General features: G+C 33.8%; 1 pseudogene; it reads right to left on the bottom strand.

The window, feature by feature from the left end:
* Positions 1–10789: 10789 nt before the first annotated feature.
* LOC114044625 lies at positions 10790–11395 on the bottom strand (annotated as a pseudogene).
* Between the last annotated feature and the right edge of the window lie 938 nt (positions 11396–12333).

The raw sequence follows: 12333 nt of genomic DNA, 5'->3' as shown, positions 1-12333 counted from the left end.
TGCCATATGATACACTGGGAAGAAGTGCTGTAATTCAAGAATAAGGAAGAAAAACTAAAAACATTTTGAGATTTTAGAATAATGAGGAGATTAATGTTGGGCTAAAAAAAAGGAGAGAGATCATAAAGAGACCAAAACACTCAATATGATTTCAGGAGGGACTATTGTAATATTTAAGAGTAAAGAGAACTCTGTCCTGGGAAATGTAGAGTATAATGCATCTGTTAATGCCAGAGAGAGAGAGAGAGAGAGAGAGAGAGAGAGAATGAACAATAGAACAATAGCATGGAATGAGAAAATGTTAGTACAGGGTAAAAAGATTATAAAAATATCCTACAAATTTAGCAGAAGAGGCAAAATACACTGGAGAGAAAATAAGTGAGCCAGAAAATGATGGAAAGCAACTCAGATTAATGACAATTCGAAAATGACAGTTTCCCATCTCATTTTTTTAAAGACAGCAACAATATACAATAAGAAAAATTCATAATATAAACTTGGTGATTTGTAAATAATAAAATCTTGTGAAAGTAGGGAGTTTAAGTGTTGATAACATTTAATATATGATATAACTGTCCAAGTCATAAAGTCATAAGATCATATATTTAGAGCTGAGGTCTGGTACAGGATGGTATAATGAGAAGAGAACTCAATTTGGAGGTAATAATACCTAGATTTAAAATTTTCCTCAGATACTTACTAATGATGTGACCCTAGACAGGTCACTTAACCTCTCTCAGTCTCATTTTCCTCAACTGAAAGTGATGTTGGATTGATTACCTTGAAGGTACCCTTTATCTTGTGGCATATAATTAACAACTGGGTCTTCTTAAAACAAACATACTTTTAAGTTTGGTCTTCAATGTTAATGTTTTGTCTATCACTTTCTTAACTAGACAATCAAGAAAACAATGAATCAAACCCTTATTTGTAACTTTTATAAATCTCCAAGGTGTAAATGCTCACACTTAAAATTTGACAATCATTTAGAGACTGATTTGAGCTGGCGCCAGCATACCTTAGCCCTATGATGCCCAGGAACAAGTTATGGCAATACCTTTAGGGAAATTCATAGGCTGCGATAAGCAATGAGGCTACAGAAACTTGAACAGTTGTTACTTCATAACTTCTTATAGTATTACAAAGGAACCAGGATTATTGAAGTTTAAGAAGAGAAGACATGGGGAAAGCAAGGTAATGGCCTCAATGAGTAGTTACCTATTCAAGTGAAATCCCAGGTCAATTGCCTATCCCATCCAAACAGGTATTTATTTTTCAAAAGTTTAATAAATTATGTTATCTTCATTTCCCAGAGCCTTTGACAATGAATAAAATCTAAGTAAATAGAAAATTAAGAAAATCTTCATCAAAAAAGTATAGTGTTAAAATAATAACAACACTCAATTGTTTAACAATTGTTAAACACCTACTACATGGTAGGCACTGTGCTAGGCACTGGAGAAACAAAGATAAAAAAAGAAAAGAGTCCCTGTTCTCAAGGAACTTAGAGTGTATCAAAAAGTTGCAATACACATTTTGCCATTTAAAAAAATTTTTCCCTCTTTACAATTTCATGAGTTAAGTACTACCTATGCTTTTTTACAGGGACACTAATAAATTTGAGCGTTGAGTTTAAATAAAAGCTAGGTACAGTGTGCTGTCTTTGCCCATTAAATTGTACTGAAATTTTATTTGTAGAAAGGAAAATTTGAATGAACTGTAATTTGTAAGGGAGGCATTAAAAAAAAAGAAAGCTATTGTAGACTTCCAATTGATAATGGAGAATGCATTAAATAACAGTAACATGATTCTTAGATACTTAGAAGGGTTTGGTATCTCATTGATGTGGGTTCTTCACCCACTGAAAGATTTCCTTCTTACTCTTTTTATACCTTCTCCTGCTATGCAAATCCCCTGCTGTCTTTTGTAAATCTACCATAAAAGAACCACTCACTCTAAGATCTTCTGGTTCATTTAATATCTCAGAGGTATTAATTGCAGCATCTGGTGTTTCAGCTGCTATTTTCCATTCTTACTTCATTCCTGGCACACTTCCTTTTCCAGTGATACATAATTTGGATGTCTATTTGCCGCTTCTCACCTATAAGTCAGCATCAGTAACATGCCAAGGGCTACTTACCCCCATCACACATCTTTCTATTGCTCTTTGTGCTTTTTTTTTCCTTTCCCATGATCAGGATAATACAAGATTTATGTCCATGTAGTATACTTGGAAGAACATGGGTGTGAAAAATATAGACTTTTATGACAATAAGCAACCTGGGATTATTGAAAATACTATGCAATTTTCCAAAAGCAATCTAGGCCAATAATCACTTAGTCTATTTTGAACTCCAATTCATTATCCAATAGCCTTTGTCTATTATATATGTATGTATGTTTATATATACGTGTGTGTGCATATGTGTATATATATGCATATATATGTATACGTATATACAGATGTGCATTATCTGTTAATGTACAAATAGTATTTTATATACGCATCTAATGACCTCCAAAGTCCCTTCCAATTCTAAATCTTCCTATATCTATCAATACACATATATATGTGATATAAGTATACATACATGTAAGTATATATTTTATACATCCTATATGTGCATTTACACATGTATGCACATATACATATGATAACTACAAAGAACTCTGAGAATACATATAAGTATATATTTTGGGATGTCATAAAATGAAAATTTTATTATGGTCATTTTTCTGACTTAACATCTTTCTACAACCTGTTACGTCTTTGAATCTAATTGTTTTTACTTTTAGCAACTGAAATTACTATTGCTGTTTGACTCATTCCTGTTTGTATCTTGGGATGCTGGAGTGGAAAGATGGAACAGCTGTGCTCTGGAAGTTGAATCAGAATACAGCTGCCTGTATTTTTCTAGGACCATTTAGGAAATGGCAGGAAGGTCCCTTGACAATGATCTTATGCATAGCAGGAGAAACTGGCACCAGAGAGTATTGCAGGAGGTTGGGGAGAGATAGCACTGAGGAATAGTGCAGAAAATCAGAAATCTTTAACATAAGTAGAACATATTGATGATAATTGGAGTTAAAGCAAAAGAATAAGAAGATCCTTGAGATAAGAAATGTGCTTAGTGGCATGAATTCCTGGAAGAGTCATGCAAGAAAATCAGTCAAGTTTAAGGCTGGAGTTTGTATCCTAGTATGTGCGCTAGGATAGACATGTCATAGTTTTTGTGTCAGGGCAAGGCTGTGTCCTAGTACCCCATTCCATCCATGCCTTGATACCAGTATTGGTGAATCAAGAATGAGTGAGAAGTTTACTATCTTCCTGTAGTGTTCAGCACAGTTGAGTGTCAATTTAAAAAAAAATTCCAATCTCCATGAGGGAGAGGTAACTGGCCAGTAAAGAAGAAATCCCCCAAAGGTCAAGGCTTGCATTGCAGTACATTTTGTTTCAAAACAATTCTCATTTCAATGAACAATTCTATTTTCCACAACAATTTTAATTTCTAACAAAACACTCCAATTTGGGGAGAGTCATATTATGCTTGTGGTTCAATTTTCATCTACATTGTTAGTTGTCATTAATTTTATGTCTACATGAAAGAGATCCTAATCTGTGCAAAGTAGTACAGGAGAAATAATAAGACCTCATATTTGTATAATGCTTTACATGTTGTAAGGTGGTTTTTTTTTCTTCCTTAGAATAAGGTGTTCATGTAGGTAGTATAGAAATGCCCACTTTTAAGAGAGGAGGAAAAGGTACAGAGGGTAAGTGACTTGTTCATGGTCACATGACTAATAAACAGAATCAAACTCCTGTTCTTTAAATCAAAGCCCAGTGGTTTTTTTTGCTAAGAGTCAGGAGTCCGAACTTTATCTCTAATGTTCACTGATCCTTTGGGGAAATTACTTAATTCATCATGCCTTAATTTCAGCTGTGCAGAAGAAGCAATGGACTAAGCAATCCCTAAAATTCCTTCCATCTATAAAAGGTCCTGGTTCTCTTGAGTTATGTAGATAGATAACAGTACATAAAAGGGGATGAAAAAAAAAAAGACAGCTAAACCCAGAAGAAAATTTTAGCAGAGACCATTGACTCATGTATTTGAATATAGATTCTTACCCTTCAGAGATTATCAGGAGAAGTAGCTGATTGGTTCTAGCCATAGATCTCTCTCTCCTATACCTAACATATGGTTATTAAGGATATTTTAGAGAAAAGCCTCAGGAAAAGCATTAATTTATGGGGGATTTTGTTCTAATCACTGGATTGATATGAAAAAGCAAATGCCAAATGAATCATGAGGGAAAGCGGAGGGGGAATCTGAAGATGCAATGTGACATTGCTACTTCTAAGCTGTGGTGCCTGTGTAGTTATAATAAAATGCCAAATTAAATATGAGTTAATAAAATACTATCATAATTAAGGCAAATCCTGTATTTGGGTGCCTGAGTAGAGGTATCATATGTAAAACAAGTAAGGTAATTATTCTACTCTACTTAGCATTGATTAATCCTCAATTGAAACTGAAGGAAGTTCAGCAGAGATCAACTAAAATATTTCAAGATTTGGAAAATAAGCTCCTAGGTTTATTTTTTAGAAGTTTTAGTTACGGAAAAAATAGAGGTATTAGAGAGAAAACACATAAATGTGAAAAATGGGGATCAAGAAGTTTGAGAAAAAGATATCTAACTAAAATCCATGATAAGAAAAGTCTACCCAAAACTGCTGGTTGTAGCTTCACATTTATGTGATGTTTTATGATTACAAAGTGTTTTCACATCTTTCAGTTCATTTGTTTGTCACAACAACCATTTGAGTGATGTAATGTAAATATCATTACCTTTATTTTGTAGGTAGGAAATTGAAACTAAAAAGGTTTACTGCTTGTCATGAGAAAACAGATTCTGTGAGGCAGAGCCTGGCTTCAAAACCAAGTTGCTATTGCTCCTTCCACACTGCACTGGGCTGGCTCACATCATTGGAATTAGGGGCTAAAAATGAGGCAGATCCATCACCTCTTCACATGAGAGTTCTTAAATATCCCATTAACTTTTAGTAGTCTGACCTAAGAGTATTGTATCTTATACAAACTGACCCACTTCCTCCTACATCGAGCTTAACTGTGACATATAAACAACTCCATTTCTTTTCACTTTCAATTCTAAGCAGTGGGCAAAATCAAACAGAATTGATTACCGTCAGCCTTTGTATCTGCAAAGATGAAAGACAGACAAACAAAGATCTTGTTAAAAAACACTGAAAGTATGAAGACCCTCATTAAAAATGAATGTAAAGGCAGATGAACTAATCTTGAAAAATACCAGCAGTACACACATGGGGCTGATGATGGTTTGCCCACATCCAGCACTAGGTTAGTACTTAGTGGTTTGATTCAAGACTGAATTAAGCTTGGGTGTTACAAGTCAATTCAGAATGAACCTAGGATGTCTAGGCAAGGGCTTGGTCACTCTGGTCCAGAGATGAGCCTACTGGGGAGACTTAATATTCTGAAATGGGTTCTAAGCATTTGGTTTATCTTAGCATCCCTGCCATATCCTTTCCCTTTGTTGTGGACCCCATATCCCCAGCTGTCCCAAGAGTGAAACTTCCCAGAACTCCTACTTACCCAGACTAATTGAGGATGAGTTATACTATGTAATCCTTGCTTTTCTTATTAGAAAATCTGGATCAAGTAAACCCCCCAAAAACCAATTGCAAGATACAGATTGAAAACTGAAGGACAAAGAGCCGTATTGCTACAAAATAGTCTTGGCTAAGCTGAATAAATACATTTTGTACTAATGGGATTGAAGATATAAGTGTGAAAATCATACTGCCTCATTCCTAACATCTCTATTTCTGTGTATAACAACATTTGTTCAGGCACCCAAGACTCCAAACCCTCTTTGTTATCTTTGTAAACTCTTCCCTCTCCCCCACCTCCAACACAGTTAGTTGCCAACTCCTGTCACTTTCACTCTTGAAATACATTTTGTATCTCTCCCCTCATTTTCACTCTCCCTTTAGTGTAGGCTTTTTAGTGTTGGCTAGTTAATTTGCTTTGACAATTATAATAACATCCTTACCTACCTTTCCTCTCTCTCCCCTCATCCATGCCTTATTCCTACTAATTATAGAGAAATCTCCAATTCCTTTAGCTGCAAGTGCTCTTTCTCTTCTCTTTTTTTTCCTAGAGTACTTTGTCTAGATCTCTCTGTTGCCCCCGCCACATTCTACACTGTATGATTTTTAATCTCTGTAAATGCCATGTATGAGGAATGTAATTTCCCTAAGGCAAAGGAATCTATACTTTCTTAAATAGTTATATTCTTAGTGTGTTGAACATTGCCCTACTAGGGCCTACTAGTAATTGTTTGATATATATTTGTTGAATGAATATTTGAATGTTCCTAATAACTGATCTGATCACGTTAGTCACTTGGTTAATAATCATCAGCGAATTCCTGTTGCTTAGAAAATCAAATGCAAATCTCACTTCTGCTTGTTATTTCCAATTTCCTTGACTTCCATGATCTATCCCGGTTCTCCTATACAGGCAATATGGAGTAGTGCATGCTGCATGTAGGATGAGGAATGCCTGGGTTCAAATAATACCTCTATCACTTTCTAGCTGTATGACCCAGAGCAAGTCACTTGACCTCACTGTGTTTAATCTCATTGTCTATGAAATGAGATTGTTGGACTTGATGGTCTCTAAGATCTTTTCCAGCTTTAAATCTACGATCCTATGTCGCCCAACTAGGCTGAAGTCATATTCCTGTACCACATGAACAGTAATATTCAGTGACTGATGAATGCATTTGTTTACATTTAATACACTTGTACACACATATATTTACTAATCTGGTTGTGCATTCTTGCCTAGCTTACTTCTAATTGGTATATTGATAGCGATTGTTCTTTTCTTGATTTGGTACATCAAAAAAAAAAGTATGAGTATACAGTGAGAAAGATGGCTCAGTAAATGGTCATCCCAACTCCCATCATTACCTCAAAACCACAAGAAAATTGCCAAATAAAATAACATGAACATATATATATAAGCATAGCAAATTTACTACTACCCAATTTTAATTTTTTATGAGAACTCAATTGTTATAATGAGAACAAAAGAATTTTATTCAGAACTTATCTTACTTGCCAAGCAGAGATATGACAACCAACAGTTATAATATATAGATATTTGTAAAATCTTACAGAGGAGGATGACAGAAGATCATGAACAGTATTGTCTCATTAAACAGAAAAGCAGCAGAGGGTAAAATTGATTTAAGGAAAGCTTGGCAAAGAACTAAGCTGAGAATATCATACTGAGGGTATTCAAGAATAAAACTGAAAGGACAACAAATACAAAAGATGGAAAAGACTTGTGAAAATTTTGATAACTAATTTATACAACACCTGGATTCCCACATCTCAGTTCTGAATAAACTTACAGAAGAGGTAGAAATGGTATTTAAGAGAAAAAAGACCAGAAAAGCAAATGGATTACATCTAGTGTGTTCTAAGGTGGTTATACTACAGATGTCATTACTCACAAATATACCAGCCCCATATTCAGCAATTTTGAAATCTCTTTATCTGATCATAATCCATTGGCTTTCCACTTCTCCCCATTCCCTCTCTTACTAAATCTTATTCTTAGTCCACACTAAATGAACTAAGTAATATCAAATCCCTCAGTGCTCTCCTAGGTCATAATCATTGCTATATTGTGATATATCTATCTTATATCTTTTTATCTATCTGTATCTATCGATATCTATCAATATACACATATATACATCGATATATATATACACACACATATAAACACACATATGTATGTGTGTATGTGTGTGATATGTAAATATATATGCTAAATATAATGTAAAAAGCAATAATTTTGTTTCTTTAATTCTTTCAATTTATGTTTCTTGGATTATTGATATAATTAGCATATATAGAAATCTATTAAATAATAATGATGACAATGGACGTCCTTACTTTACGCTTGGTCAAATTGGAAAGCCTTCTAGTATTTCTTAATTATCACAAGTGCTGATTCTTGGTTTTACATAGATATTATTTATCATATTAAGGAAAAGTCAATTTATTCCTATAGAAATTAAACTACCAGAGTTAATTTATAAACCTAGAAAATGAAAAAAAATTCTGAAGGAATAAAAATTTGAGAATCTTATGGAAGAAATTTAAAAAAAATGAAAAACAAGGACACCTCACAACAAGAACTCAAAACTATATTATAAACCAATAATCATAAAAAACTATTTAGCACTGTCTAAAATGTGGCAAAATAAATCAGTGGTTCAGATTAGGTATGCAAGATCCAGAATCAAATTACCATAATCAAAAAAGAACTGGATAAACCCCAAAATCTTAATTATTCAATGAAGGACCCACTATTTATTGAAATTACTAGGATTCTAGAAGTATTCCAAACAAAATTAGATTTTGACTAAAATCTTACATATATATATGGCAATAAGCTCCAAATGGAGGACAGGGGCACTAACACAAAGTTCATGGATCTATGAAGTGATCTAAATTCTGGAAAGCAATTTAGGACTGTACCCCCCTAAAAAATCTCTAAACTGTATATACCTTTTAACTAAGTAATATCACTACCAGACATTTTCCCCAGATGAAACAAAAAGTGAATAGTCTCATATGTAATACATAGACATTTTTTGTATGCAGGCGCACACACATATGTGAGTGTGTGTATATATATATATGTAATTATGTGTATTCACAAAAGCTTTTATGTTGTTGTTGTAACAAAGAACTAGAAATAAGGAGCTATCCATAAATTGGGGAATCATAGAAAAAATCATTTTATATGAAGGTAACATGATATTATTGTGCCATATGAAATTATAAAAGGGATGATGGATTCAGAGAAAGTTGAAAAGATTCATATGACCTGATAAAAAATAAATAAACAAAGCCAGTAAATCAATTAAAATAATGACTATAGAATTGTCAGATAAAGAACTTTGAAAGACACAATTTTTGGTCAATGCAGTTGCCAACAATGGCTATAGAAGACTGGCAATACTGTAGGTACAGAATATACCATACATTTTCAGACCTGGTCAACATCTGGATTTGCTTGTTTGTTTGTTTGGAGGAGGGAAAGGAAAGTAAGGAAAGTATTAATTCAGGAGGAATAGGAAATATTGATAGTACTTCCAAAAAAAAAAGTAAAAAAAAAAAAGACCATTAATGAAACATTTTATTAAATGCACAGAACAGTATAGTATTCAGAGAGAGAAATAGACTAAAGAAGATATTTTGGGAATTAAGTATTGAATTTATTATATACTTAAAAATACCTGTATTAGAGAGTTAGATTTTCACATGACATCCTCATTTTCTCTTCTGTATTTATGGAAATGTTTATATTTATAGATGTTTCTCAAGTTCATAGCATTTAAAAAAAAAGATTGCTTAAAAAAAAACATTCATATATTTATCTCTGCCCACACTCCCCTTTGTAACAAAAACAGTGAAGCAAGTGAAACCAACATACTGTTGACACACTATTCCACACCCAAAAAACCCTATCAACCTACTGAAAGAAAAAACATATTCCATCAATATTCTGATTAATGTTAGTTATTTACCTTAACCTGAATTTTTTTTAGTATTTTTCTTTCTATGAAACATGTCTCTTGATTCTGCTTTCTTTCCTCTATGTAAGTTCATACAAATCTTCCCTATTTTTCTGAGTAACTCAAATTTCTTTTTTCTTCCACAAAAGTACCATTAGTAACATGGGGTTCTCCTTCACCTCAATCCCTCTTTAACCTCATTTTGTTATATGCCTTATGGTAGACAGACAGATGGATCAAAGAGTTCAAATAGTTTAGTAACTTTTCTTGAAAAGTTCCAAATTGTTGTAATAGTTGGACTAGTGCAAAGCTATACCATGGTATCTATTAAGAGCTTCCATCTTAAATCAGCATTGCTGATTTGTTTGTTTTTTTCATGTTTGCTAGTTAAATGTGAGGTGAAACCAATATTGTTAAATGTTCATTTCTCTCAGTGATGTCCTGTAATATTTTATTTGTTAATTGCATTTCTTAATTTTGAAGGTTATTTGTTCATATCTTTTGAACACTTAGCTAGGAAATGGTTCTTAGTCTCATATTTTTGTATCAATTTCCTATAACAGATTTTATTCTGTTATTTGATTAAATTATTTTTCCCAATTTATTCTCTTGGTTTTGTTTGCACATGTGTTTTGATTTTATACCTCTATTCTTTGGTTTAGAATTCTCCTACTTATAACTGTGAAAGGTACCTCCTTTCATTCTCCTGATCTCACCCCATTGTGTGGGTGTTTATATATATATACACACACATATATATGTATATATAGGGAGAGAGAGAGAGAGAGAGAGAGATGTATAGATATATAGATATAGGTATATATTTAAACAGGTTGAGAATCCATTCAGAACTTATTGTGGAAATAAGTGCTAATCTAAACATTTTCTGCCAGTCGTATGATCAGTTTTCCTAGTAGTTTTTGTCAAATAAATAGGGTCATGGTTTTAACAGTAGGTACTGAATGAATGACTAGCATCAACTTTACTACAAACAACAAAGTTACTACCAGAGTGATGTTAAGAGATACATAAGGAGGAATTGAAGCAACTCATTCTGCAAGCAAGAAAAGAAGTATGAGGCAGCAATGTACCTATATCGTAAGACCTGGAAAGAAAGGTGCATTCTGGTTTTGGAAGTTTGGACTTAATCGTTTTGGAAAAAGCATAATGCTTGATGTCCAGTTTCAAGTAACATTCTTTCCACATAAAGCCTGCTGTTCTCACTATAGAGTTGGTGCAACCACATAGATAAGTAGCTTAAAATGAGATCCTGGTTTGTATCATGGGCAAGTTCTTCAAAATGATGTGGTTGGGGATTATTTCCTTCTTGTATATTTCTGAAAGTTTATGGGAAACTTCATAGAAGCAGGTAGTGGGTGTTTCCATTTTCACAATGGTAATTTTCTAGGTTAGAAATTCCTTTAGTAATTGATGTTAACTTTTCCATTTTCACCTGTATCTTAACCAAGTTTTCCAAGGTGTGATGAAGTTCCTTGCACAACATCTCAAGTTTTTCATTATACTTTGGATGTACTTCTTGAGAATGAAAGCCAGAAGCAATGCTGTTGCATTTTAGGTCTGTCTTGTCTTCAGGAAGTGCACTGATTGTGCTGTTTCCTATTTTGTTTGCAACAGAAAACCCCATATTGTTGAGAATCTCCCGTTTCAATAATAAATTGTGCCAATCTGCAGCATTGCCCTTAATTTTTCTTGAGCTGACAGATAAGACATTTCTTTTGGGAGTAACCATGCCAGAGTTCTTCAGCTTAGCTTACAACAACCCAGTAAGGCTCTGACAGGCAATGTTACTTGCCTATGATGAGAAGCCTGGTAACTGGTGGAGCTCCATGCCCAATAGACAACAAGGTGGCACAATGGCTAGAGCACTTTGGTACTTAAACCATTAGGAAACCCATCTATGACTTTAGCACCCAAGATCTAGCCCAGCATGGGCTGGAGGAAATTCTACATTCATAGTATGTTTAAACAGTGATAGAGGAACAAATATGAGTGAAGTAAGCTTCAGAATACTCTACTCTGGTCATGCCATGTATGGAGTACTAAATTGACTTCAGTTGAAAAACTGAACTGCATCCTACAGAAGGCAACAAGCATGATGCTGACTGAACATGAGACTATGCCTAAAAGAGGATCTGTCAAAATGATTGAGGTTCCTTAGTCTGATAGAGAAAACACAGGGGGACAATATGGTTTTCTTCACGTATTTTAAGAATTAACATTTAGAAGAGGATAACATTAGAGGAAATGAATTGAAGAGGGACAAATTTAGGCTTTATATAAGGAAAGTGTTCTTAACATTTCAAACTATCCAAAATTTAATGGAGCTGCCTCAGGAAGTAGTAGATTACTCTCACTAGAAATTTTCAATCAAAGACTTGACCACCTGTCAGCTATATTATAACAGAGATTCTCAAGATGACATAGATTGTAGTATATGGCCTATGAAATGCCTTCCATCTCTTAGATTTCATGATTTTATTCTACATTTTCATAGGTTTTAAAAAATCAATAAATTCTAGTGCAATGTCAATATCTTAATCATCTCACCCCACTCAGCTCTAGTACCACTATGAAAGGAGAACATATCTCAACTCAATCAATCTATCAGAGGTGTGAACCAGATATGAACAAGGCCTGGCAATGTTTAACAGTTTAATGAGGCTCAAA

Source organism: Vombatus ursinus, unplaced genomic scaffold, assembly GCF_900497805.2.
Source record: "Vombatus ursinus unplaced genomic scaffold, bare-nosed wombat genome assembly UNPS02014774.1, whole genome shotgun sequence".
In the NCBI taxonomy this organism is placed as follows: Eukaryota; Metazoa; Chordata; class Mammalia; order Diprotodontia; family Vombatidae; genus Vombatus; species Vombatus ursinus.
Note: the sequence above shows the minus strand (reverse complement) of the source record. Positions and strands in the feature narration are given on the sequence as shown.